Consider the following 27718-nt stretch of genomic DNA (forward strand, 5'->3'; position numbering starts at 1 on the left):
GCCAACCTTTTCACTCTCCTCCTTCACCTTCATCAAGAGGCTCTTTAGTTCTTCTTCACTCTCTGCCATAAGGGTGGTGTCATCCACATATCTGAGGTTATTGATATTTCTCCCGGCAATCTTGATTCCAGCTTGTGTTTCTTCCAGCCCAGCGTTTCTCATGATGTACTCTGCATGTAAGTTAAATAAGCAGGGTGACAATATACAGCCTTGACGTACTCCTTTTCCTATTTGGAACCAGTCTGTTGTTCCATGTCCAGTTCTAACTGTTGCTTCCTGACTTGCATACAGGTTTCTCAAGAGACAGGTCAGATGGTCTGGTATTCCCATCTCTTTCAGAATTTTCCACAGTTTATTGTGATCCACACAGTCAAAGGCTTGGCATAGTCAATAAAGCAGAAATAGATGTTTTTCTGGAACTCTCTTGCTTTTTCGATGATCCAGCGGATATTGGCAATTTGATCTCTGGTTCCTCTGCCTTTTCTAAAACCAGCTTGAACATCTGGAAGTTCACGGTTCACGTACTGCTGAAGCCTGGCTTGGAGAATTTTGAGCATTACTTTACTAGCATGTGAGATGAGTGCAATTGTGCGGTAGTTTGAGCATTCTTTAGCATTGCCTTTCTTTGGGATTGGAACGAAAACTGACCTTTTCCAGTCTTGTGGCCACTGCTGAGTTTTCCAAATTTGCTGGCATATCGAGTGCAGCACTTTCACAGCATCACCTTTGAGGATTTGAAATAGCTCAACTGGAATTCCATCACCTCCACTAGCTTTGTTCGTAGTGATGCTTTCCAAGGCCCACTTGACTTCACATTCCAGGATGTCTGGCTCTAGGTGAGTGATCACACCATCGTGATTATCTGGATCATGAAGATCTTTTATGTACAGTTCTTCTGTGTATTCTTGCCATCTCTTCTTAATATCTTCTGCTTCTGTTAGGTCCATACCATTTCTGTCCTTTATCAAGCCTATCTTTGCATGAAATGTTCCTTTGGTATCTCTAATTTTGTTGAAGAGATCTCTAGTCTTTCCCAATCTGTTGTTTTCCTCTATTTCTTTGCACTGATCGCTGAGGAAGGCTTTCTTATCTCTCCTTGCTATTCTTTGGAACTCTGCATTGAGATGGGAATATCTTTCCTTTTCTCCTTTGCTTTTTGCTTCTCTTCTCTTCCCAGCTATCTGGAAGGCCTCCTCAGACAGCCATTTTGCTTTCTTGCATTTCTTTTCCATGGGGATTTTCTTGATCCCTGTCTCCTGTACAATGTCACGGACCTCTGTCCATAGTTCATCAGGCACTCTGTCTATCAGGTCTAGTCCCTTAAATCTATTTGTCACTTCCACTGTGTACTCATAAGGGATTTGATCTAGGCCATATTTCTATTATATATTCTATTATTTATCTATATATATTATCTATATATTCTATTATATATATATTCTATATATTTCTAATAGAAATATATATATATTTCTAAAGTATATAATATACTTTCTATTTCTATGGATATTCTGGACATTTTATATAAAAGAATCATATAATATGTGTCTTTTATTACTGGCTTCTTTCCTTAGCATAATAATTTCCAGGTTCATCCATGTGGTAGCATGGATCATAACTTTATTCCTTTTAATGACTGAACCTAGATAGCATATTAAAAAGCAGAGACATCACTTTGCCAAAAAAGGTCCATCTAGTCAAGGCTATGGTTTTTCCAGTGGTCATGTATGGATGTGAGAGTTGGACAGTGAAGAAAGCTGAGTGCCAAAGAATTGATGCTTTTGAACTGTGGTGTTGGAGAAGACTCTTGAGAATCCCTTGGACTGCAAGAAGATCCAACCAGTCCATCCTAAAGGAGATCAGTCCTAGGTGTTCACTGGAAGGACTGATGTTGAAGCTGAAACTCCAATACTTTGGCCACCTCATGCGAAGAGTTGACTCATTGGAAAAGACTGTGATGCTGGGAAGGATTAGGGGCAGGAGGAGAAGGGGACGACAGAGGATGAAATGGTTGGATGGCATCACCAACTCGATGGACATGGGTTTGGGTAAACTCCGGGAGTTGGTGATGGACAGGTAGGCCTGGCGTGCTGCAATTCATGGGGTCGCAAAGAGTTGGACACAACTGAGCGTCTGAACTGAACTGAACTGAATATTTCTTTGTATAGATATAACATAGTTTGTTTATTTACTCATCATTGATGGGCGTTTGCTCCCACTTTTTGGCTATTAAGAATACCGCTGCTATAAACATTCATGTACAAGACATATGTTTTCAATTTTTTTTGGGTACATAGTGAGGACAGAAATGTTGGGTCATATATTAACTTTACATTAAATATTTTTAGAAACTGTCAAACTGTCACATTATTTTACATTCTTAACAGCAATATGTGAGAGTTCCAATTTTACCTTGTTACTGTCAGTCATTTAGTCTATAGACATCCGAATTGGTTCATAGTAGTATCTTACTGTGATTTTGATGTGCACAGTCTCTAATGATGTCTAATATTTTGTCTAATGATGTTAAATGTCATTTTATATATTTGTTGGCCATTTGTACATTTTCTTAGGAGAAATATCTACTTATATCCTTTGACCATTTTTAATTGGATTATGTGTTTGATCATGCAGTTTTTTTGTCCTTTATTTCATAGTATGGTATACAATATTAATTGATTTTTGTATGTTGAACTGGCTTGCATTCCTGGGAAAATACCACTTGGTCATGTTGTATAATCTTTTTATATGCATTCAGTTTGCTATTGTTTTGATGAGGAATATATATATATATATATATTCATAAGAGATACTGGTTTGTAGTTTTCTTGTGATATTCATTTGATTTACCTATCAGGACAATACTGACCTCATAGAATAGGTTAAGAAGTGTGCCCTCTCTTCTATGTGTTGGAAGTATGTGAAAGATTGGTGTTAATTCTTGAAACATTTGGTAAGTAAGTAAGTGTTAGTCGCTCAGTCGTGCCTGATTCTTTGTGGTCCCATGGACTGAAGCCCATCAGGCTCCTCTGTCTATGAGATTTTCCAGGCAAGTACACTGGAGTGGGTTGCCATTCCTTCTCCAGGGATCTTCCCAACCCAAGGATTGAACCTGAGTCTCCCTCATTGCAGGCAGATTCTTTACCGACTGAGCTACAAGGGAAGACCAAACATTTGGTAGAACTGACAAATGAAGTCATCTGGGCCTGGGATTTTCTTGGTGGGATGTTTTAAAATTACTAATTCAATCTCCTCATCTGTTATATATCTCTCAAATTTTCTATTTCTTCTTGAGTCAATCTCAATAATTTCTGCCTTTCTAGAATTTGCACATTTCATTGAGGTTATCTAAATTGTTGGTATGTGTTTTATATGCTTTGCACAGTTTCAGGCTCTAGGAATAAAAGCGAGCAAACAAGACACTACCCTGCCCTTATGGAGCAACTATTCTCTCATTAGAGAGGGACATGAAGTAAAAAACAAATTATATAATACATAATATAATGTAAGGAGGACATTTGATTATTTCATACAATTTGATAGATGACAGCTTACCTGTGCATTAGACATTATATTCCAATCATAAGTTACTAAACATAACATGTTGGTTGGATGCCTACCAGGTTAAACAGATTCTCATAACAAATTGCCTTTTATACATCAAACCCATATAAAGAATAAATTTGTGGATGTATTTTATTTTTAAAGTTAAAGTGTGTCCACAGAGATATTAATTGATCAATAAGGTAATTCACTGAAGGGAGGGATAAATCAAGTCAAAACAGCTCTTTTCTTAAATGGCTAGTTAACCCGGTGGCACTTAATCCCCTCCTACAGCTTAAGAGTGAAGCACTTCATCAGTGGTCTCACTTCAAATTAGTCAAAATGGTGCCCTACATAGAAAAGCCTTGCCGAATGGGAGGTCATCTACTTCATAGACTTCCGTACTGTACACTTGTATTGTGTTGCAACAATCATGATTCAGAGCTCACCTCAGGACCTTGGACAGCACCTGGTTAAGCTCTCTCATGTTAACACATGTAAAAGCATTGATTGCTAACCTCTTTATGAACAACCTCATTATCCATAATGACACTGTAAGATAGATAATATAATTTTTCTCTTTTTACAGGAAGAAACTGAGGCTCTGAGATATAGTCTTATAGTTAGTAGGTGGTGGAGATGGAATTTGAACCCAGGAAATTTGATTCCAAGCCAATATGTTTTATCACTATTATCCTCCCTTCTAAGTAATAGATTACACATTCGAAAAGTCTTGCTTTATCAGTTACTTGTGGCTAATCTCACCTCCTTCAAGTTAGGCTCATTAAGGAAGAATAGTGGAGACAAAAAGCAAAAACAGCTATCTTCTATCTAAACCGCTTCTTAAACATCTTCAAGTCCTATCCTTGTTACCACCCTCACAGGCTGCATTTGCATAGACTTCCTGAGAAGACACATTCCGCTATAACTTGTGATGAACTAGGATAACACTGAAAGTAATGGGCAAAGTTCAAATATTAGCAACTTCTAGGCCTGCAGGTAATCCATGTGAATTTAATAGTACTCTAACCATCTTCAACTACCCCAGTATGGAATCATCAGCTTTTTCCATTAAAACTTTAAACAAAAAGATTCAAAATACTGTAATTAATCATCTACAACATATATATATATATATATATATATATATATATATATAATGAAATAAAAGTCACTTAAGTTATATATATATATATATACATATATATATATACACACACACACACACAAAAGAGTGATTCACTGCTAGTGTTTTGGTCCCTTTGAGTTTCTTTGAAAACAAAGATGGAGTGCCTAGAGTATTTCTAAATCAATTAAGAACAGCTTGCTGAATGACAGCCTGCTCATTTATTGTTTCTGTTTACTTTTAACAAATTCAAAGTCTTTTATTAACAACAGAGAGGAGATAGATTTAGATTTTTTCTAAAAAAAAATATTGAAAACCAACCCTCACTACACATCCACACATCAGATACTACTGGTAAGCAAATGAATACAACCTCAAACATTAGGACTAAAACAAAGTGAACAATCTGATGTCAGGCCACTTCTTGGAATTCTTATGTCGAGAGGCTCACTTCTACCTTAAAGCAGGTCAAACCCTGTATCTTGGTCAAGTGTATTGTGCTTCCATTGTCTGTGTAATTCAAAATTACCATAACAGGGGCACTCAGTTTTCTGACTGCATTATGGCAAGCACATCTGATGAGTTTGTGGGAAAATGTTCACAAGTACCATTAGTCATTGTCTGGAGATTTATGATTCGCATATAAGATCAACAGTCTGGTGCTCACTGATTATTTTACTGCTGCGCAGCACCATCTGTCTCCACCCAGGAATCTTGAAGATTTCTTAGATAATGTTTCAGGATCATCTTTTAAGAGGCATTGTCGATGGTCTTCCAATCTCTTTGGACTAAAGCTAAACTGAAATGAGAGAGCTACCCCGTGAGTCTCGGAAGTTAAAGAACTTGTTACAAATAAATATCCTATACACGAACATCAGCTTTTACTAACAGGTTTAGCAAAGTCTCTCTCTCTCTCTCTCACACACACACACACACACATGGATGGGCTTCCCAGGTGGCGCTAGTGGTAAAGAACCCACCAGCAAATGCAGGAGACATAAGAGACCCAGGTTCGATCCCTGAGTCGGGAAGATCCCCTGGAGGAGGACATGGCAGTCCACTCCAGTACACTTGCCTGGAGAATCCGACAGACAGAAGAGTCCGACGAGCTACATTCTATAGGGTCACAAAGAATTGGACCCAACTGAGGAGACTTAGCACACATGCACATATGTATATGTGTGTGTGTGTGTGTATATGCGTGTGTGTGTGTGTGTATTCTACAATATCTGAGGATTGAATAAGACATGCCAATACCTACTCTCCTTATAGACTTAAGGATATAAAATGTAAATTCTGAACAGAGTAGGACAGCCTTGCTAAAAGCAACCACCATTGATTTGAAAGATGGCCTGACAGCTGTACTTAGCTACAGTGACAGAGACCATGCTTACCAAATACCCATGTGCTTTCACTATGGTAGTGCATTTAAAAATTATGTTGAGTATAGCACTTTGGGGATATTCTTTTCTCAAGATCAACCTACACTTTTATTATGTATTAATATTTCCCAACACCGACACCCCCCCTTGCAATTAGGTTAGAGCCATATGATTAAATTGACCAATGGCTTCTCTGTGTGTCCCTTCCAGGTAGAGGCATGTAGGGGCTGGTATGTCTTCTTCCCCAATGGGGGTAACCTTGAAGAACATGCACAGGTGTTGTAGAAGATGGAGATCTCCCTTGTCAACACTGGGCTGTGATGAGAGTGAGAAATACACTTTTATGTGCTAAGCCCCTGAGATTTCAATGTTGTGTGTTGCATTTAATTACTCTGAAAATACAGCCACAAATAGATGGCATTGATACTTCGCACCACTTAAAACAAATCTTATTTTCACTATCAAATTGGGCATAAGAAGAATGTTTTTTCTCTTATCAAAGGCGTTAAAGAGTTCTTTTAACTATTCTAGTTCTATGGTGTTGCCTTTAAAAATTATGCTGATCAAAAGATTCTTTGGGTATTTTTTTTCTAAAGATCACCCTAAACCTTAATTACATTGAGAGATACATAAAATAAATATGTCTGTCCGATTATTTTTATTCCAGTCTTATTAGTAGGCTTGAAAAACAACATCTAATTACAGTACGTTGGGCTGCATGTCCCAGTAGCCTCAAAATTGTGGCATGCCATCTTCCTTGCAACAGCTTTAATGGCAAACACCTGCTTGATCCATCTTTTTGGGCTGGGACCATCATATCAACTGCCTGGATTCAAATGTACTATGGATGGGGTGACCAAGAGAGAAGGGCAGATGCACCCATGCTTTTAACAAGCTGCCATCCTGAGTTATCTGCCCATAAAGAATGACTTTTATCAAGAAATCTCACTGTTATTCCAGAAGGCATCTATCACATTATGTTAGCCACAATGAGTGAAGCACAATGAAGTAATTTTTTGCAAGAAGACCTTGGCCACAAGCTACATTTGGTGACCTAGAATTGATTACAGTATTGTAAGGGTTGTAAAAGATCGCCATGTAAATACGAATACTGCCCGTAACTCCTCAAAGGAAATCATATTCCGTGAAATGTGACCAAGATGTCTTGGTCAGAAATATATGTCAACTTCCTAAACCTACTCTAGATGGAGAAATCACTATTTTAAAAGATGTCACAAAATATTTTCCAATTATTTGCTGAATTTTTATGTCTTCTTTTTTCCATAATGACAATCTTATTGCTGTGCTAGAGTAGACAAAAGGAGATTCCTAACTCTGTGTGTGTAGAGGACACAACTGGGCTGGAGGGGGAGGGAATATGTGTGACTAAGTATTTCCCCCTCCAGTGGTTTCTGTGGAACCATGTGGAGAAACATCCATTGCAAAACATACCTGGACTCTCTGACTTCATCATCCCCAGGAAAGGAGGAATTTCTTATCTGCTGGGTGACTTCAGGAGCAGGGATTGTGGCTCTGCAGCTTAGTCCCTCCTTCTCCTCTTTCTTCCCGGGATTTCTCTGGGTGCAGAGAAATTGTGCCATGAGGTAAGCTTAGTGGCAAAGGCTCTGCCCTTGCAAGGGGAGGTCACAGGTTTCCTGCCAACATGAGATGGATGGATAAGTTGGCCAAATTCTATGGTTCAACATTATGAAATTCTCACTAGTTACACATCTTCAACAGTTACATCCTTCAATTCAGCATTAATCTGGTATAAACCAAATACTTTTATCTTCATTTGCTTGACTCCTTTATCTTGCAGTTCTAGACTTGGCATGGGGGAGTGGTGCACCAACCCAGGACAAAAATTTACCAACCAAACTAGGAGAATTTGTCCAGAAGACAGTTTCAAAGTCCCAAATAGGCCAGAAAGTATTCAGATGTTCTGTTAGTCAACTAAAACCAACTCAAGCTAGAAGTGGGGGTAGGGAGGGTATGAAATTTTACATGAAGATACAGTGATATTTCATTGAATTCAGGGCAAAAAAGCTGTTGGACCTTAAAAGGGAACTGGAACCAAGAAACCTGAGCCCAGATGGATTCACTCTACCTTGCTTGCCCTTCTCTTTCTCTGTAGATGGACTTTCTCTTCTTCTCCAGACCACATGGGATTTTATATCTGTGTGCATGTCAGGGAGGGGTCCATACTGATTTAATTAATTACAACCATGAGGAAAAGAATTATACAGAGAAATATGTCTACTGTATCAATAAATCAATAATGTAAGTATCAGTTAAGAGTAAGGAATGGGCAACAGTTGTACCAGGTTTAGAGACTAAAGAAGAAGACACTAAGAAGATGGTATAAAATAGATGCCAGAAAAAGACTGGAAATTAAGCATAACAGCATTGGTAGTCTATGCTGAGGGCATCTGTGAGATTTGTGGTCATATACCTAGAGACTAGTCATTCCAGCTGCAAATGTTTCCCCAGTTATGAACAGCTGCTGATGTGCAGACATAGCCTAGGCAGAGTTTAGTTTAACCTGCACTGTCTTTTTTGTCAGGAAAAGAAGGTGTGGATGGCATTTTGTCTGATATATGTAAGACTGAGCACACGCGCGTGCACACATACACAAACACAGACACACCACTGTTCACTTTCAGTTCAGTTCAGTTGACCAGTTGTGTCCAACTCTTTGCAACCCCATGAACCGCAGCATGCCAGGCCTCCCTGTCCATCACCAACTCTTGGAGTTAACCCAAACTCATGCCCACTGAGTTGGTGATGCCATCCAACCATCTCACCCTCTGTCATCCCCTTCTCCTGCCTTCAATCTTTCCCAACATCAGGGTCTTTTCCAATGAGTCAGCTCTTCGCACCAGGTGGCCAAAGTATTGGAGTTTCAGTTTCAACATCAGTCTTCCAAATGAATACCCAGGACTGATTTACTTTAGGATAAACTAGTTGGATCTCCTTGCAGTCCAAGGGAATCTCAAGAGTCTTCTCCAACACCACAGTTCAAAAGCATCAATTCTTCTGCGCTCAGCTTTCCTTATAGTCCAACTCTCACATCCATACATGTCTACTGGAAAAACCATAGCCTTGAATGGATGGACCTTTGTTGGCAAAGTAATGTCTCTGCTTTTCAATATGCTGTAAAGTTTGGTCACAATTTTCCTTCCAAGGAGTAAGCGTCTTTTAATTGCATGGCTGCAGTCACCATCTGCAGTGATTTTGGAGCCCAGAAAAATTAAGTCAGCCACTGTTTCCACTGTTTCCCAATCTATTTGCCATGAAGTGATAGGACCAAATGCCATGATCTTAGTTTTCTGAATGTTGAGCTTTAAGCCAACTTTTTTCACTCTCCTCTTTCAATTTCATCAAGAGGCTCTTTAATTCTTCTTCACTTTCGGCCATAAGGGTGGGGTCATCTGCATAGCTGAGGTTATTGATATTTCTCCAGCACTCTTGATTCCAGCTGGTGCTTCATCCAGCCCAGCATGTCTCATGATGTACTCTGCATATAAGTTAAATAAGCAGGGTGACAATATACAGCCTTGACGTACTCCTTTCCCGATTTGGAACCAGTCTGTTGTTCCATGTCCAGTTCTAACTATTGCTTCCTGACCTGCATACAGGTTTCTCAAGAGGCAGGTCAGGTGGTATGGTATTCCCATTTCTTTCAGAATTTTCCACAGTTTATTGTGATCCACACAGTCAAAGGCTTTGGCATAGTCAATAAAGCAGAAGTAGACGTATTACTGGAACTCTCTTGCTTTTTCGATGATCCAGCAAATGCTGGCAATTTGATCTCCGGTTCCTCTGCTTTTTCTAAAACCAGCTTGAATATCTGGAAGTTCACGTACTGTTGAAGCCTGGCTTGGAGAATTTTGAGCATTACTTTACTAGCGTGTGAGATGAGTGCAATTGTGTGGTAGTTTGAGCTTTCTTTGGCATTGCCTTTCTTTGGGATTGGAATGAAAACTGACCTTTTCCAGTCCTGTGGCCACTGCTGAGTTTTCCAAATTTGCTGCCATATTGAGTGCAGCACTTTTACAGAATCATCTTTTAGGATTTGAAATAGTTCAACTGGAATTCTATTACCTCCACTAGCTTTGTTCGTAGGCCCACTTGACTTCACATTCCAGGATGTCTGGCTCTAGGTGAGTGATCACACCATTGTGATTATCTGAGTCGTGAAGATCTTTTTTGTACAATTCTTCTGTGTATTCTTGCCACCTCTTCTTAATATCTTCTGCTTCTGTTAGGTCCATACCATTTCTGTCCTTTATTGAGCCCATCTTTGCATGAAATATTCCCTTGGTATCTCTAATTTTCTTGAGGAGATCTCTAGTCTTTCCTGTTCTATTGTTTTCCTCTATTTCTTTGCATTGATCACTGAGGAAGGCTTTCTTATCTCTCCTTGCTATTCTTTGGAACTCTGCATTCATATGGGTATATCTTTCCTTTTCTTCTTTGCTTTTGGCTTCTCTTCTTTTCACAGCTGTTTGTAAGGCCTCCTCAGACAGCCACTTTGCTTTTTTGCATTTCTTTTTCTTGGGGATGGTCTTGATTCCTGTCTCCTGTACAATGTCACGAACCTCTGTCCATAGTTCATCAGGCATTCTGTCTATCAGATCTAGTCCCTTAAATCTATTTCTCACTTCCACTGTATAATCATAAGGGATTTGATTTAGGTCATACCTGAATGGTCTAGTGGTCTTCTCCACTTTCTTCAATTTAAGTCTGAATTTGGCAATAAGGAGTTCATGATCTGAGCCACAGCCAGCTCCCCGTCTTGTTTTTGCTGGCTGTATAGAGATTCTCCATCTTTGGCCGCAAAGAACACAATCAATCTCATTTCGGTGTCGACCATCTGGTGATGTCCATGTCTAGAGTCTTCTCTTGTGTTGTTGGAAGAGGGTGTTTGCTATGACCAGTGTGTTCTCTTGGCAAAACTCTATTAGCCTTTGCCCTGCTTCGTTCTGTACTCCAAGGCCAAATTTCCCTGTTACTCCAGGTATTTCTTGACTTCCTACTTTTGCATTCCAGTCCCCTATAATATAAAGGGCATCTTTTTTGGGTGTTAGTTCCAAAGGTCTTGTAGGTGTTCATAGAACAATTCAACTTCAGCTTCTTCAGCATTACTGGTCGGGGCATAGACTTGGATTACCCGTGATATTGAATGGTATGCCTTGGATACGAACAGAGATCATTCTGTTGTTTTTGAGACTGCATCCAAGTACTGCATTTCAGACTCTTTTGTTGACTATGATTGCTACTCTTCTAAGGGATTCCTGCCCACAGTAGTAGATATAATGGTCATTTGAGTTAAATTCACCCATGCCAGGCCATCTTAGTTCACTGATTCCTAGAATGTCAACATTCACTCTTGCCATCTCCTATTTGACCACTTCCAATTTGCCTTGATTCATGGACCTAGCTTTCCAGGTTCCTATGCAATATTGCTCTTTACAGCATTGGACTTTGCTTCTATCACCAGTCACATCCACAATTGGGTGTTGTTTTTGCTTTTTGGGTACCACTTAAATACATTCTTGTAGGAGCCCCTTGACTTGCACTTCTAATTTGGGCTAACTGCTTTCCAGGCCTGCTACAGAATTCTTCTCCTGGGATTTCTTTTTATTCTGTACCTAAATTAGTGCCACTGTTTCTTGCATCTTACAACTCCTTTTGAATTACTTTTTATCTTATTTTGTCAGAAGAAAATTCTTCAGGAGAGATATTTTACATGTAAATTTTCTGAGGCTTTGTAGACCTAAAATTATGTTACCATCACTGTTGATTGATAATTTGACTGGGTTGCAGAATTCTAGCTTGAAAATTATTTTCCTTAGACTTTTGAAAGCATTGCTTCATGGCAGTTTGATTCTTATTCTTTTATATAATGACTTCTTTTTCTTCCAAGGGAATATTTAAAGTCTCTTCTCTATCTTTGAAGTTCTGAAATTTCACAATGATGTTTATTTGTGGGTCTTTTTTCATTCATCCTCAGAATCTGGTGAGTAAATTCAATCCTAATTTTAAAATAATTTAGTTCAGATTAATACAAACTTAATTTCAACATTATATAAAATCTTTTCCCCAGTATATGTATACATCTATTTTTTCCTCCCTCAGAAGGAATTACTGTCATACAAATTATATCTTTACATGTGTGAGCCCATAAACATAGTTTTATAATTACAGATTTATGCTGTTATCTTTTAAAACAGAAGAATTAGCAAAAAGTAATTTCAACCCAAAGATTCATGTATTTTTAGCTCTGAGAAATTTTCTTCTGTTATTTATTTGATAATATCTGTTTTTTCATTTCATGAACTTCATACTTTTGAGATTTGCTCTTTCTATATTTACTCTTTTATCCAAACTCTTCTATTAGTTCATCAATAATGTCTTTCTTTTCCAAGAGGTCCTTCGTGTTCTCTGTTCCTTTTCTATGATACTTTGTTTTTAATTTATGTATCTCTTATATTTATTAACTTAAATAGTAAAACATGGTCCTGGGACAAAACTCAATAGGCTAAAAGAAATGCATAGTGACAATGCTCTCTCTCATCTACTTCCCAGCCCTATAGACAATCTTGTTACTATTTCTTAATGAATCCTTCAGAGGTATTTCCTGAATTAAAAAAAAAAAATAAACATACCCTTTATAATACATTTTGAATCTCTTTGGAAATATAACTTCAGTTTTTCTTTTTCTATTCTTTTTCCTAAATTATTTTGTAGTTATTGGGGATGAGATAGTCTCTTTATCTTGAACTTTTGATTTCATGATTCTGGATTTTTTCATATAATTTATTGTCCATTCACAGGGAAACGTGGACTAGATTGTTATTTTTTAGGTAGCAGATATGGATTTTCTCCTGTTGTAACAGCATATTTTCTTGCTCATTTTTACCCCTGAGTAGAAAAGCTGCCTAGGAAGTATGTTTCTGCATGTTAATGGTGGTAGAGAGGGAGTAGAAGCCCTCAATACAAAGGGTTTGCTCTAGAATAAGTGGTTGAGAATTAGTCCGTATGCTTATCAGAGAGGCCAGAATCTACCCAGCAGCCTTCTCTCAGGCAAGTCTGCTCTATGTATTTATATAGAATTCCAGTTAATGCCATCTTTTCCATCTTTCTCACTCCCACATCCACACCTGCAAACTCCAAGTTCGGAGTCCCCTCTGGGTTTTGCTTGGCAGCTCATTTCTTTCCACATTATTGTCCTTCTTTGCATTTACACGGAACTATTTAGGACTATAGCTCCCACCAATTTGTACTGGTTATTAACATCTTCTACCAGATGAAATCTCTCATCTGCTGGTGGTTCCCTCTAGTTTGTTGTTCTTGGTCTGGGCATTGGCAAATAATGCAGTTTAAATACTCCAATCTATCCTGTAATGACTTCTGCTCAGTAACATAAAAGGAGAGCCCATGGTGGGGATGGGTACTTCTATACAGAAGGATCTTTTTTAATGTAAGGAGACTGCCAATCTGTTCTTGTGGGTTTAGAGACATGTTTTGGGGGAGTCCTAGAACAGAGAAGGGAGAAAACATGCTTTTTTAAATTCTTTTGTACCTCCATTTGCCATCTGGAAGATTGGTGTTTTCTTGAGAGACAACTGGTAGCCCTGTCTGTTCTGGGGTTTCTCCTTAGTTTAAGCACTGTAGCTATTATTTCTTCCTTATGATTACAGCATCTTGCAATGACTGCAGCACTTCAGATATTATAGTTTCATCTCCTTGGGAATATTTCTCATTTCCTATTTTGAAATACATTGTTTTCTTCTTCTGATAGAAGGACCTCACTCATCTAGGCTTCTAGCAACACTATAAAATTAAAAGGAAAAAAACTTCAGAAGCTGCAAAACAGATGATTAACAGCAATGTCTCTGCCTTATTAAGTGAAGGATATCACGCTGTTTACCCATTCACACATGCTTATTGATTTAATGTTTTGTAAATTTAGCTCTCTTCAGTCTCAGCTGATGTGCTGGTGGATATACCAACCAGACTGATATTTATGTCATAAGTGAGAAGTAACTCGATAATTTATGAGTGGTGAAACCCAAAGTTGAACAGGTTTTCCCTCAGGAAAGGAAAAAACACATGTGCCCCATTTTCGAAAACTCTCCTCTTCAGCTCTTTCATTTAAAGAAAGTCCACACTTTCTGGTGAGCTTGTCGGTTGGAGAATTATGCAATTTGGTCAGTCTACCTTTTCTTTTACAGAATCTCTGAAAGAATTGCCAGACAGTTTTCTTTTTCCTTGTTTTTTCTCTACATCTGTGCAGTCTGGATCTATGCTAGTGAGGACATCCTGGGAGTTCAGCAGCCACATTTGGGATGCCCAGGGGCTGTCACTAACCATGACTGACCCATGGAGACGATATGCTGAGGGAATAACTACTAAAATAGGTGCTAGGCAATATGTGATATGAGCATGCCCCTTTCTTACATGCACTGTGTTTGACAAAAGAGCTAGTTAAGGTTGTTTTTCTCTTAAACTAGGGAAATGGACTTGGTTACAAAGGGGCAGAGGAAGTTTTTCTATTGGATAGAAGGGCACACATCAGTTTGAGGAGGAGAGGTTAGGAGAGAATTGCTTGAAGATCCTCTTGGAAAGACACCCAAACACACTTGGACACATACATACATGCTTACACATGTGTTCATGCATGTGCACATGTACTTAATGACGAGAAAGATGGAGAATTCTTAAGGCAAAAAAGTGAGGAGCCAGCTGGTCAGTCGCTGTCTCCACAACCTTGCTCTTCTATTTGGAGAAGTCTGTGGCAGCCAAAGTACACCTGAGCCAGAAAACTGATCTGAGCTTGTGTCAAAAGTTGCTCATCCTCACAGCTGCATGGATCCTTCAGAGATCATGGGCTTCAATGCAAGCCATAAGCTGCTTTGGCTTTGTTTTGCCATGGGCCATCATGGAGGAGACACTGAGTTGGAAGGCAGGCAGTGGATTCAAAGACTAAAGCTAGAAAAGGGGAGATATGAGAATGAAGTCAGTCATGTCCAATTCTTTGTGACCCCATGGACTGTAGCCTACCAGGCTCCTCGGCCCATGGGATTTTCCAGGCAAGAGTACTGGAGTGGGTTGCCATTTCCTTCTCCAGGGGATCTTCCTGACTCAGGGATCAAACCCAGGTCTCTCACGTTGCAGGTAGACACTTTACCATCTAAGCCACCAGGGAAGTTGGAAAAGGGAAGATATAGAGGCATACAATAGCTGCTGGTCCATAGTAGTTCTGGAAAATAGGTAAGCACAGGTTAATTTCTTGTGGAAGGCTAGTTCAGCTCCTTAGAAATCATTTTCTGTTGTTTTTGGTTCTTAGTTTAAGCTTATGGTGCTTTCATCGGAAGAGTTCTCTAAAATATCCTGTGAGTTCTCCATGAATTCAGTCCTTTTAAGAAAGCCACAACCTTAGTCTCTTTAAGATAATCTCTCCTCTACGTTGGAGTCCTAATGAAGCTGCTATGTGATAATCCCTTAAGATTCTAAAATGCTCCATTGCATAACAAGAGTCTGTAAGGCATACTTTAAGATGAGTCTGTCTCTGAGATGCCATCTTACATCATTCTGAAGCTTTATAAAAGAATCCTACAGCCCAAGCCTATATTTGATCTTTGCCTGGAAGCCATTTCTTAATTTGAGAATGGTTGGCCATCTTTTTAGATTGAGAAAAGGTACCTTTTATGTTCAAATCTAAAAAAAACTTGGCTTCTTTATATTTCGTCTAGTTCCTCTCAAAATTGAACAACTGCTGTATTAGTTTTTGGTGTTGTTTTTTATTTCTGTGCAACAAATTATCACAAATTAGGAGCTTAAAGCAACACAGATTTATTATCTCAGCATTTTTCATCTGGGTCCTCCACTCAGGGTCTCACGTGGCTATAACCAGGCAACTGGTTACATGGAGAAAGGTCTTCTGCTCCTTGAGTTGATGGCAGAATTCATTTCCTTTGACTGTATAACTGAGGTCTCTGTTCCTGCTTTCAGATCCTGGAGGACACTGTCATGTCCTTACCAGGTGGCCCTTCCAGTACCTTCTCACACTTCAAATCTCTTCACAGGAAAGGACCACTGTCAAAATTTTAAAGGTTTCCCAGGAGGCTCGGTGGTAAAGAATCTGCTTTCCAATGCAGGAGATGTGGGCTCAATCCCTGGGTCAGGAAGATCCCCTGGAGGAGGAAATGGCAACGTATTCCAGTACTCTTGCCTGGAAAATCCCATGGACAGAGGAGCCTGGTGGGCTACAGTCCATAGGGTTGCAGAGTCAGACACAACTGAGCAACTGAGAACACACACACTTGGTTAGGTTATTCCCACTAGGGTAATCTTTCTTTGATTAACTCAAAGTTAGCTGATTAGGAACTTTAATTGTATCCATGAAATTCCTTATGCCATATAACCTAATCATGGGTGCCACATCAGGAGGTGGAGAGCATGGGGGTGGTCTTAGAATTCTTCCTGTCACGGCTCATTTTTGGTTCATCTCTCCTTTTCTCTTTCCTTTAAGCCCTTATTGAAAGAGTCCTTTGGTGGGGGTGGTGGTGGGGGGAGGTTAGACTTCTGCTAATGCTCTTCTCAAGCCCCTTTAGGTTTTCACTAACACTCTTCTTGTGTCTCCTCCAGCTACCATGAACCATGAGATGCCAAGGGTGATAACATGTTTTGGAAGTTTCTTATGCCAGCAGTACCAAAATCAGATACAAATACCAAAATATGCATCACTTACTACAGTTGTGTAGTTAAGTCATGCTAAACCTTAGCTTAAAGCAACAACAATCTTTTTTTTTTTTTTTTTAACTCACAAATCTGCTAGGAGAATTCTACACATAGGTCTGTGCTTACTAAACCAATTAATACATAATATGAGATGAGATTGCTCTGTTAGCTTAAAATTCTCTGGGCTAGGAGTTCTACTTTTTAGCCATCAAAAATTAGTTATTTGGACCAAACTCCCCACTGAGAACTAGGAAAGCTGAAATACACATACACCGCCAAGGCCGTAAAGATGTGTCAGGAAACATCTTAGGGAGAGGCAGGAAGCCCAAAGAGGTGACTCTGGTATTTGGCGGCACTACCCTTTCAAGAGGGACAGCATTTTTACAAGCAGTAAATGAGAAGTTGAGCAGAACTTAAAGCAGACACAGGTCTAGTGGGCAAAAATTGAAGCTCAGGCTTTCTATAGAGCAGGAATTTATTTATAGAGGTGAGTTGGACCCCAAAGGGATATACACTGGGAGTAAAGCCGTGCCAGATACTGACATCCAGCTTTTAACTATTTTAATTTCTGGTTGTAAAGTGATCTGGAGGCCCTAGCTCAAGACCAAACTACAAAAGTAAAAGAAAATTCTCACTGAAGAAAGATAACATTATCTAGAACTTCAACTTCCTCTCCCTTTTTTTTTTTTTTTTTTAAATATACAATGTCTGATAACCAGTGAAAAATATTTAGGCATTTGAGAAAACACTACTTAACTAAAGGCCAAGATAATAAAATATATGATGTGAAATTCGCTTAGTCGTGTCAACTCTTTGGGACCCCCATGAACTATACAGTTCATGAAATTCTCCAGGCCAGAATACTGGAGTGGGTTGCCTTTCCCTTCTCCAAGGAATCTTCCCAACCCAGGGATCAAAACCAGTCTCTCTCATTGCATGTGGATTCTTTACCAGCTGTGTTCCAGGGAAGTCCAAGAATACTGGAATGGGTAGCCTATCCCTTCTCCAGGGTATCTGGAGACATATGATAGATATTTAAGATCCTGCAACCCTCACAGCTTGCCCTCCCCACCCCCCAAAAAAAGGAGAAAAAAAGGATGTTTTAAAATGTTGCTTAAAAAAAAAAAAAAAAGATGTTGTTTACCTCACAGCCCATATGCAGGAGACCTGGATTCGATCTCTGGGTTGGGAAGATCCCCTGGAGGAGGGCATAGCAATCCATTCCAGTATTCTGGCCTGGAGAATCCCCATGGACAGAGGCACTTGGTGGGCTACAGTCCATGGGGTCACAAGAATCAGGCACAACTGAGCAACTAAGTACAGCACAGCACACAGCCCATATTGAAAGCTTGCTATAAAGAGCTTGTTGTAAAGAATAAGAGATGATGCTATTAAAGTACACATGCAGCCGTAGGCTCTGCCAAAGGCTCTGAGACTTGCTCTCTCTTTGCCAGGGTTAAGAGTCATGAAAGACAGCCTAGCACCAAACTACAATTTTCTCCTTGATGTCATGAAAAGTATTGGAAGAGGTTTGCAAGGGAAACAGCTTTCTCTCTTCACAATAACATACCCTGGGGCCTCTTTACATCATCCAAAGGGGCACCACACTCTAAAGCTGACCTGAGGGGGTGGGTGCCAGTCCTGTGTAGAAGGAGATGCTACAGAAGCAAGAAAGGCCCCAAATGATGACAGTTAATGCCTGAGGGTGACCCTGTGTTTCTGCAGATGCCTCCATGTGATGCTCGTCTTTCTAACTGCCTCTCTCCAACCCCTCTGCCCCTCAGTCACAGGACTCCAAGTGTAACCCATCTGCTGTGCTGCTCCTCCTACATGCCTCTCAGGTGCCAGCTTCCAAGCCTCCACCCCTGCATCCCAGCTGGCCTCCCCTGGGGCAGAGAGAACTTTACTTTTTGTATGGGTGACCCACATACCAGACAGGACATGCGTGCTCAGTCACAGTCATGTCCAACTCTTTCTGACCCCATGAACAGCACCATGCCAGGCTTCACTGTCCTTCATTATCTCCCAAGTTTGTTCAAACTCACGCCCATCAAGTCAGTGATGCCAACCATCTCATCCTCTGTTACCCCCTTCTCCTGCCCTCAATCTTTCCCAGCATCAGGGTCTTTTCCAATATTCATGCCCAAAACAACAGAATAGCCAGATGCTAACTAGGCCCACTGGGGATGTGCAACCTCAGGTGAAGGACCCTCTGGTGGTTCTGAGCCTCAGTATGCCCATCTGCAAAATGAGAAACCACTTTCAGGGGGGTGTTCTGAGTATTCAATGTGGCCTGAAGCAAAAAACTTTCAAGTGTAGAAAGCTCAGAAGTGTGCTCAGGAAGCAGGTGCTGTAGTTAGCATGACCATGTTCAGCTTCTTTACGAGAGAGTCATTTCCTAGGCAGGTTGATAAGAAGTCTAGGGGTCCCCAAGAAGAGAGGGGTCTGGAATTCTCAAGGAGGAAGAAAGGACAAACTTTTTTTTTTTCTTTTCTCTCTACATTCCTTAGGATTATATAACAATAATGTATCCTGCCTGAGGACAGTCTCTGGATTAAACTTTCTGGCTAATTCTGTTATCTTAAAATGTAAATTATGGGAGTAGGTCTGTCTTTACAAGGATTATATAACAATGATATATCCTGCCTGAGGACAGTCTCAGGATTAAACCTTCTGGCTAATCCTGTTATCTTAGAGGATATAGCTCCACTGCTAACACTAGCAAGTGGGTACTCTTTCTGCCCCTTCTGATGCCTATGTCAGAAGCTTTCTCTAACTCCTTTATACTTCAGTAAAACTTTATTACACAAAAGCTCTGAGTGATCAAGCCTCGTCTCTGGCCCCGGATTGAATTCTTCTCCTCCAGAGGCCAAGAATCGCAGCGTCTTTACGTGGTTCAGCAATAAATCATTCATTTACCTGGGTCCTCCTGAAGGAGAGGCACAGAGGCCAGCACTGGGGCCATGCAGACCCCAGGGTCAACCCCCAATTCCACTTCCTGGAGTTGTTATAGTGGAATTCTAAGGAATTCCACTTCCTTAGACAAAGGCTGCCTGGCTCTGGGCCTCAGTCTTCCTGCCTGTAAAATGGGGTTAATAGCCATTCCTCCTGCTGAGAATGGTAGAGGGGGTTAAAGGGCAGATGTCTGTTGAGGTTTAGAACTAGGCCCCATTTGGGGTGACCCTCCATAAGTGTGGATGTTATATTAGTGAGTGCGAAGGGCCCAGCATGGTATCTAACCCACGGGAAATACACAGGAAGTGAAACCTATTCTTCTCATGTATATTTATTTTTAATCACTTAATATGTAGCCCTGCCAACCTGCTTGTCCCTGGAAAACTCAGACACTGCTTCTAGCCCTGCATTTCACAATAGATCCCTCAAACCAGTCGGGAGCATCTGCTGTTGCCACTGTTACCTCTGAGTAGTCCCTGACACCCCTCGGTCCCAGGCCCCTCCCTTTGAGGCCTCAGAAATGTGACAAGTCCATTTTGTCCAGCAAGGGTCTCCTTTAGGCATGAACTTCAAAATAATATGTTTAACTAAATTACTAAAAGAACTAAAATTACTAAAAGGAACTAAAAGAACAAAAAAGAGAATTTCAGCAGAGAAATAAAAAGAATGAAACAGATACTTTAGCTGGTAAATCCTCATATTACTAGTAACTGGTATTAGTAACTTGACAATTAATACACTTGACCCATATGTAGAAGAGTACACCTAACTGCAACACCATTTATCTAAATTGGACATATGCTAGTTCATTAGCTACTCTAACAAATTTCTTAAGTTTAAAATTAGAGAGTACATTCTCTCACTACAGTAGACATAAGTTAGATATCAATAACACCACCACCCCCTAAAAAACTAGAAAACTCCCACATTTGAAATTTCAACAATATACTTCTAAATAACCTGGTACAAGAAGTAATCAAAATGAAAATTAGAAATCACTTGAACTGACTGTTAATGAAAATCCAGTATAGTAAGGTTTGTGAGAAATGAAAGCAGTGCTTCCAGAGAAACATATACATGTCAACATGTATATTAGAAAAGCAAAGCGTCTTAAAATCAATGGTTTAAGTATCCATCTCAGGAAGTTGCAAAAATAAAATAAAATGCAAAATAAGCAAAAGTAGGGAAATTATAAAAGCAGAATTTTAAAAGAAAATAACTATAAAAGAAAAATTAACCAAGCAAAAAAAATTGATAATACCTTTGTAAGACTAATCAATGGAAAAAGAGAGAAGGCAAAAATGATCAATACTAGAAATGAAAAAGGGATATTACCACCAGTCCTTCTGGCAATAAAAAAGATAATATGAAGATACTAGGCTTTATGATGAAAGATTTGCAAGTTTAGGTAAAATGAAAAAACTCCAAAAACACATTACAACTGACACCAAACAGTAGAAACTGGCCAATGGTTCTAAAATATACATGGAAATAGAGAGAGGGGAGGGGGAGTTGCATGAAGGCAATCAAAATGTACAAACTTTCAGCTACAAGATCAATAAGTACTAGGGATATAATGTACAACATGATAAATATAATTGACACTGCTGAATGTTAAATACAAAAGCTGTTAAGAGAGTAAATCCTAAAAGTTCTCATCATAAGGAAAAAATTTCTTTTTCTTTTATATTGTATCTATATGAGATGATGAACGTTCACTGAACTTACTGTGGTAATCACTTCATGATGTATACTAGTCAAATCATTAGGCTGTACACCTTAAACTCATACACCTCTGTATGTCAATTATATCTCACAAGTGAAAGCCAAAAAAAGTAGAAATTGACCAACTGGTTCTAAAATCTATATGGAAATAGAGCTAATAATAGCTGAGACATCTTTGAAGAAAAAGAACAGAGCTGGGAGGAGCCACACTGCTGAATATCAAGACTTGTTCTAAAGCTGTTACAATTGAGATGGTGGTACTGGCATAAGGACACACAGTAGAGAAGTAGAAGAGAACAGAATCCAGCAAAAGACCTATCCATACACGACACTTGATTATGTAAAAGGGGGCATAGTGCAGAAGGGAGAAGATGGTCTTGCAGCAAATGGACATTCATATGAAAGAGAAAGCTGAAAATAAAATTTGACTGTTCCCATGATCACGACAGGAAAAAACTCTAGAAAAAAAAAAAAACAACTCAGGAGTATATCTTCATGAAGTAAGATTGGAAAAAATTTCCGAAATGGAACACAAAAAGCACTAGCTGTAGAAGAAAAGATAAATAAATCAGAACAAATTAAAAACTCCAGTTCCTAAAGTAGAAGACACCAATAAGACAGTGAAAGATCTTCCACTTTGTTGGAGAGGATGTGTGAAAATCATAACAGACAAGGGTTTGTATCCAGAATGTATAAAAATAATTTCTATAAATTTATAAGAAAAACATAGATACTCCTACAGAAAGATATTTAGATGGTAAAAAGCATATGAATATGTGTTCAATATTATTACTAAACAGGGAAATATACAAACAAAAACTCCAATGAGATATCAATACATGCCCACCAGAATGGCTAAAATTATAAAGACTGACAATATCAAGTGTTGCTGAGACTATGGAACAACTAGACTTCACATGTCCTCTAATGGAAGTAAAATTGATGCAACCATTCTGGGAAAATGTACATTACATGTATATGTATCTTATGACCCAACTAGTCCTCCCCTAGGCTTACACTGAAGAAAAATGCTCGTATATATGAACCAAAAGACACATATGAAAATATTGATAGCACCATTATGTGTAATAACTAAAAATGAATAAAAAACATAGAAACCAAAGTTCTGTGGGCCACTAAATGATAAATACCGTGTGTTTTAATCATATAAGAATAAACAATAAAGTTCATATGATAATAAAGAACATGGAGCAATGACAATGAAGGTGCTACTGCCATACATCATGGATGAACTTCTCAAACATAATATCAAGAAAAATGTCATCCACTCCCCAAATATATATACACATATAGTGTGTGTGTGTGTGTGTGTGTACGTATTTCACATGCATAAATTGGTACCTAGCCATAGACTTGGGGAACCCTATGCTATTCTCTGGAGATTTCTCTTTACCACTTCTTCCTCTACGATACTCTGCTCCACAAATCCTGTGCCGTTTCAGCCTGCCAGAACCCCACCATGAAACCTTCAGGCTTTGTTAGGGTCCTCCTTGCAAACAGCCTCTAAGAGGAAGTTCAACGAATTGAAGGGCTCATCTCATTTGTTGGGCTTCCCTTGTGGTTCAGTTGGTAAAGAAACCACCTGCAATGAGGGAGACCTGGGTTCAATCCCTGGGTTGGGAAGATCCCCTGGAGAAGGGAAAGGCTATCCACTCCAGTATACTGGCCTAGAGAATTCCATAGACTGTATAGAATAGGGGGACTGTATAGTCCATGGGGTTGCAAAGAATCGGACACCACTGAGCAACTTTCACTTTCACTTTCTCATTTGTTTGTCTCCTTCCATGGATCACAGTCTTGCAATGGCCTGTTATCCAATGTCTAAAAACCACAGTTTCATATATGTTCCCCAGTTTTCCAGTTACTTACAGCAGGACCACAGTAATAAAGAACTGCAAATATTTGAATTCCATTCTTGGAAGCTCTGATTCAAGGTGAGACCCTGATACCTGCATTTTGAAAAAAAATACATAAAAATGATTCTGCAGTGTAGTTCCCCAGTTGTCTATGACAAGAAAAAGATCACTGTCACTAACTGACAGGCCTACGGTTCCCTATTTGAAATACTGATCATCACATTTACACACACACTAGTGTGTATTTTCAATTAGCATATATTATCATTTCAATTAGTATGTATTTATATATATATGTTATTTTAACCAGGCTTCTCTGGTGGCTTAGTGGTAAAGAATCTGCCTGCCAACGCAGGAGACATGGGTTTGATCTCTGATCTGGGAAGATCCCTTGGAGAAGGAAATAGCAATCCACTCTAGTATTTTTGCCTGGAGAACCCCCTGGACAAATGGAGCCTGGCAGGCTACAGGCCTTGTGGTTGCAAAGAGTCAGACAGGACTTAGCAAATGAACAACATATTTTAACTATACTGGGCTTTGTGACCCTATGAATTTGAATTCTAAAGTGAAAATATATCCACCATTTTAAAGCATAGAATAAAGTTTGCATGGCATGGATGCTTCATTTTTAAAAATCACGTTGCATATGCCTTTACAAATGACATCTTTGTTCAAGGATTTTTAACTGCATGGATCTTTTAAAAAAAATTACTGAGCTCATTTACAACAGGATTCTGTAATGTGTAGCAGTTTTTAGAATATGCAAACACACACCATAACTTGCATACATATGTTTTTAAATATTACAATAGCATTAATAGCTACTATTTATTGAGCACTTATGTGCCAGGCACTGAACTAAACTCTTTATATTGATCATAACCTTTGAATCTCAAAACCACCATAAAATGTAGGTCTTGTCATTATCTTCTTTTATGAAGTTGGTATCTTGCCCAATGTTAGGCAAGAAAGAAATGTAGAACCACACAATTCAGTTCAAATGTTTGTGATTTCAAACTATACTTATAAAAACTATGCTACAAAATACATGTAGAATCAGAAAATTCCCCCAAATATTTTGGAATAAAGTGAAACAGTGAAAGAATGTTGACCAAACATTTTTTTTCTCAGATTAATAAGATTTTAAAGCTTACCTCTTTTATGGAAAGAAGTAGAGTAAAAAATTGGCAAATGGGAATCTTTCTAATGATAACCATTTTCCCTCAAGCAAGCAATGACCTTTCAAGTCAATATTTACTAATATTGATTGAAATCTAAACATACAGTGAGTTCAACTGAAAAAGGAAATTTTGCCATATCAAAGAACTTTGACACAGATAAAGAAGAAAATGATTAATCCTGGGGGAAGTCAGAACTTTGAGCCCATGTTTACCTGCAGATGACACTTTATCAGAGAAGAGTCATTAAAAGGAAATAGTGATTTCAGGAATTCCTTGAATCAATGCGTAGCTCTCCCCATGTTTATAAAAAGCCCATTTGTCTCTCTGTACAAACTGACTGGGTTCTGTGCAGCCACCTCACAATACCACTCATTTTCTGTTCAATAAAGCCACAAAGGCTGAACTCAAAATAGTTCAGCCATCAGGTAAGGTACTGTCTCATCTCCAAAACAAATTCTCTTTTATTAACTTTCAGTCAGAACACTAAGGCAGTCTGCATATGTGCATTAGAGACTGCCATTAAAGGAAAGGGCAGGGGATAATTTTCCATTACTTCTGTTTCTGTTCTTTATGTTGTTTTTTTGTTTTTTTCTTTTAATACACCACCTCCCTTTCCTTTGTCCTTCCACACCCAGAAACATGTATTTGCCTGGGGTTAATGAAACTTGAGTTAATGGATGCCATATGACTAGAAATGATATCCATGTTTCCATAGTGAACATTTTTAAGATTGTTCATCTTCACCTCCTATAGCAATTGCCAAGTGACAGTTACACTATTCTGGATATCTAATGAACAACTGTTTCACTTACTCATGATATAATTTGAGCTGCTGCAAAAACTTCTTTCTCAAAAAAGATTAAAAAAAATGATAAACAAGTCTTCTCCTATCACTTCGTAACTATGATTATCACTTATTTCAATTGCTTATTGAAATAAACAATTTCAATCCAAGTCTTAACATTGGTGTCTCAGAGGAAAGCCTTGGAAACATGGTAGTAAAATACATGCTTTGGCTTAGACTCCTTGGACTTGGATCCTAACACAACCACCTATTAGCTGTGTAATCTTGAGCAAGTCACTTACCCATCCTGCACCTTACTTCCTGATTGGTAAGTTGAGAATATTGATAGTACCTGTCTCATAGGGTTGTTGTGAAACTGAGCAGGCATTTTGGGGGGACAAAAATTCAGTAATTTGACTGTTCTCATGGCCACTGTGGTGATGAATTCTCTCAAACACACGTCAATTTATTTGAAATAGGAAAGACACTATCTGATAAACTTCCAGATGGTCAAGCTGGATTTAGAAAAGGCAGGGGAATTAGAGATCAAATTGCCAACATCTGTTGGATCCTAGAAAAAGCAAGAGAATTCAAGAAAAATATCTGCTTCTGCTTCATTGACTACACTAAAGCCTTTGACTGTGTGCATCACAACGAACTGTGGAAAATTATTCAAGAGATGGGAATACCAGACCACCTGACCTGCCTCCTGAGAAATTTGTATGTAGGTCAAGAGGCAACAGTTAGAATCAGATATGGTTCCAGATTGGGAAAGGAGTACATCAAGGCTGTATATTGTCACCCTGCTTATTTAATTTATATGCAGAGTACATCATGTGAAATGCTGGGCTCATGAAGCACAAGCTGGAATCAAGATTGCTGGGAGAAATATCAATAACCTCAGATATGCAGATGACACCACACTTATGGCAGAAAGTGAAGAAGAACTGAAGAGCCTCTAAGTGAAAGAGGAGAGTGAAAAAGCTGGCTTAAAGCTCAACATTCAGAAAACTAAGATCCTGGCATCTGGTCCCATCACTTCATGGCAAATAGATGACGAAACAATGGAAACAGTGAGAGCCTTTATTTTGGGGGGCTCCAAAATCACTGCAGATGGTGACTGTAGCCATGAAATTAAAAGACACTTGCTCTTTGGAAGAAAAGCTATTACCAACCTAGACAGCATATTAGAAAGCAGCGACATTACCTTGCCAACAAAGGTCTGTCTACTCAAAGCTATGGTTTTTCCAGTAGTCATGTATGAGGCCACAGGACTGGAAAAGGTCAGGTTTCACTCCAATCCCAAAGAAAGGGAATGCCAAAGAATGTTCAAACTACTGCACAATTGCACTCATCTCACACACTAGTAGAGTAATGCTCAAAATTCTCCAAGCCAGGTTTCAACAATACATGAACTGTGAACTTCCAGATGTTCAAGCTGGATTTCAAAAAGGCAGAGGAACCAAACTGCCAACATTGTTGGATTATCGAAAAAGCAAGAACATTTCAGAAAAACATCTATTTCTGCTTTATTGACTGTCAAAGCCTTTGACTGTGTGGATCACTGGAAAATTCTGAAAGAGATGGGAATTTCAGACCACCTGACCTGCCTCTTGTGAAATCTGTATGCAGGTCAGGAAGCAACAGTTAGAACTGGACATGGAACAACAGTTCAGTTCAGCTCAGTTCAGTCGCTCAGTTGTGTCCAACTCTTTGCGACCCCATGAACCACAGCACGCCAGGCCTCCCTGTCCGTCACCAACTGCCAGAGTCTACCCAAACCCATGTCCACTGAGTCAGTGATGCCATCCAACCATCTCATTCTCTGTCATCCCCTTCTCCTCCTGCCCCCAATCCTTCCCAGCATCAGGGTCTTTTCCAATGAGTCAACTCTTCGCATGAGGTGGCCAAAGTATTGGAGTTTCAGCTTCAACATCAGTCCTTCCAATGAACACCCAGGACTGATCTGCTTTAGGATGGACTGAAACAACAGATTGGTTCCAAATAGGAAAAGAAGTACGTCAAGGCTGTTTATAGTCACCCTGCTTATTTAACAGGGTGAATAAGCAGGGTACATCATGAGAAACGCTAGGCTGGATGAAGCACATGCTGGAATCAAGATTGCCAGGAGAAATATCAACAACCTCAGATATGCAGATGAAACTACCCTTATGGCAGAAAGTGAAGAAGAACTAAAGAGCCTCTTGATGAAACTGAAAGAGGAGAGTGAGAAAGTTGACTTAAAGCTCAACATTCAGAAAACCAAGATCATGGCATTTAGTCCCATCACTTCATGGCAGATAGATGGGAAAACGGTGGAAACAGTGGCTGACTTTAATTTTCTGGGCTCCAAAATCACTGCAGATGGTGACTGCAGCCATGAAATTAAAAGACGC

The 27718-nt window shown here is 39.2% G+C and overlaps 1 protein-coding gene across 4 annotated transcripts in view; it reads right to left on the reverse strand.

Moving 5' to 3' along the window:
* The window catches only part of ORC5 (origin recognition complex subunit 5), a 166170-nt gene that overhangs the window by 25073 nt on the left and 113379 nt on the right, over nt 1-27718 (reverse strand). For 2 of the 4 annotated variants that reach the window (XR_014067221.1, XR_014067225.1), the window contains exons 21-24: nt 23371-23450; nt 14724-15048; nt 13640-13890; nt 7504-7628 (exon numbers count right to left, since the gene is read on the reverse strand). The gene's annotated coding sequence lies outside the window, so the exon portion shown is untranslated. The remainder of the gene's footprint in view (nt 1-7503; nt 7629-13639; nt 13891-14723; nt 15049-23370; nt 23451-27718) is intronic. The other 2 variants (XR_014067224.1, XR_014067220.1) reach the window with 2 other exon arrangements.

The sequence above is a fragment of the Giraffa tippelskirchi genome, chromosome 10 (assembly GCF_054371585.1).
Source record: "Giraffa tippelskirchi isolate mGirTip1 chromosome 10, T2T-mGirTip1v1.2.pri, whole genome shotgun sequence".
In the NCBI taxonomy this organism is placed as follows: domain Eukaryota; kingdom Metazoa; phylum Chordata; class Mammalia; order Artiodactyla; family Giraffidae; genus Giraffa; species Giraffa tippelskirchi.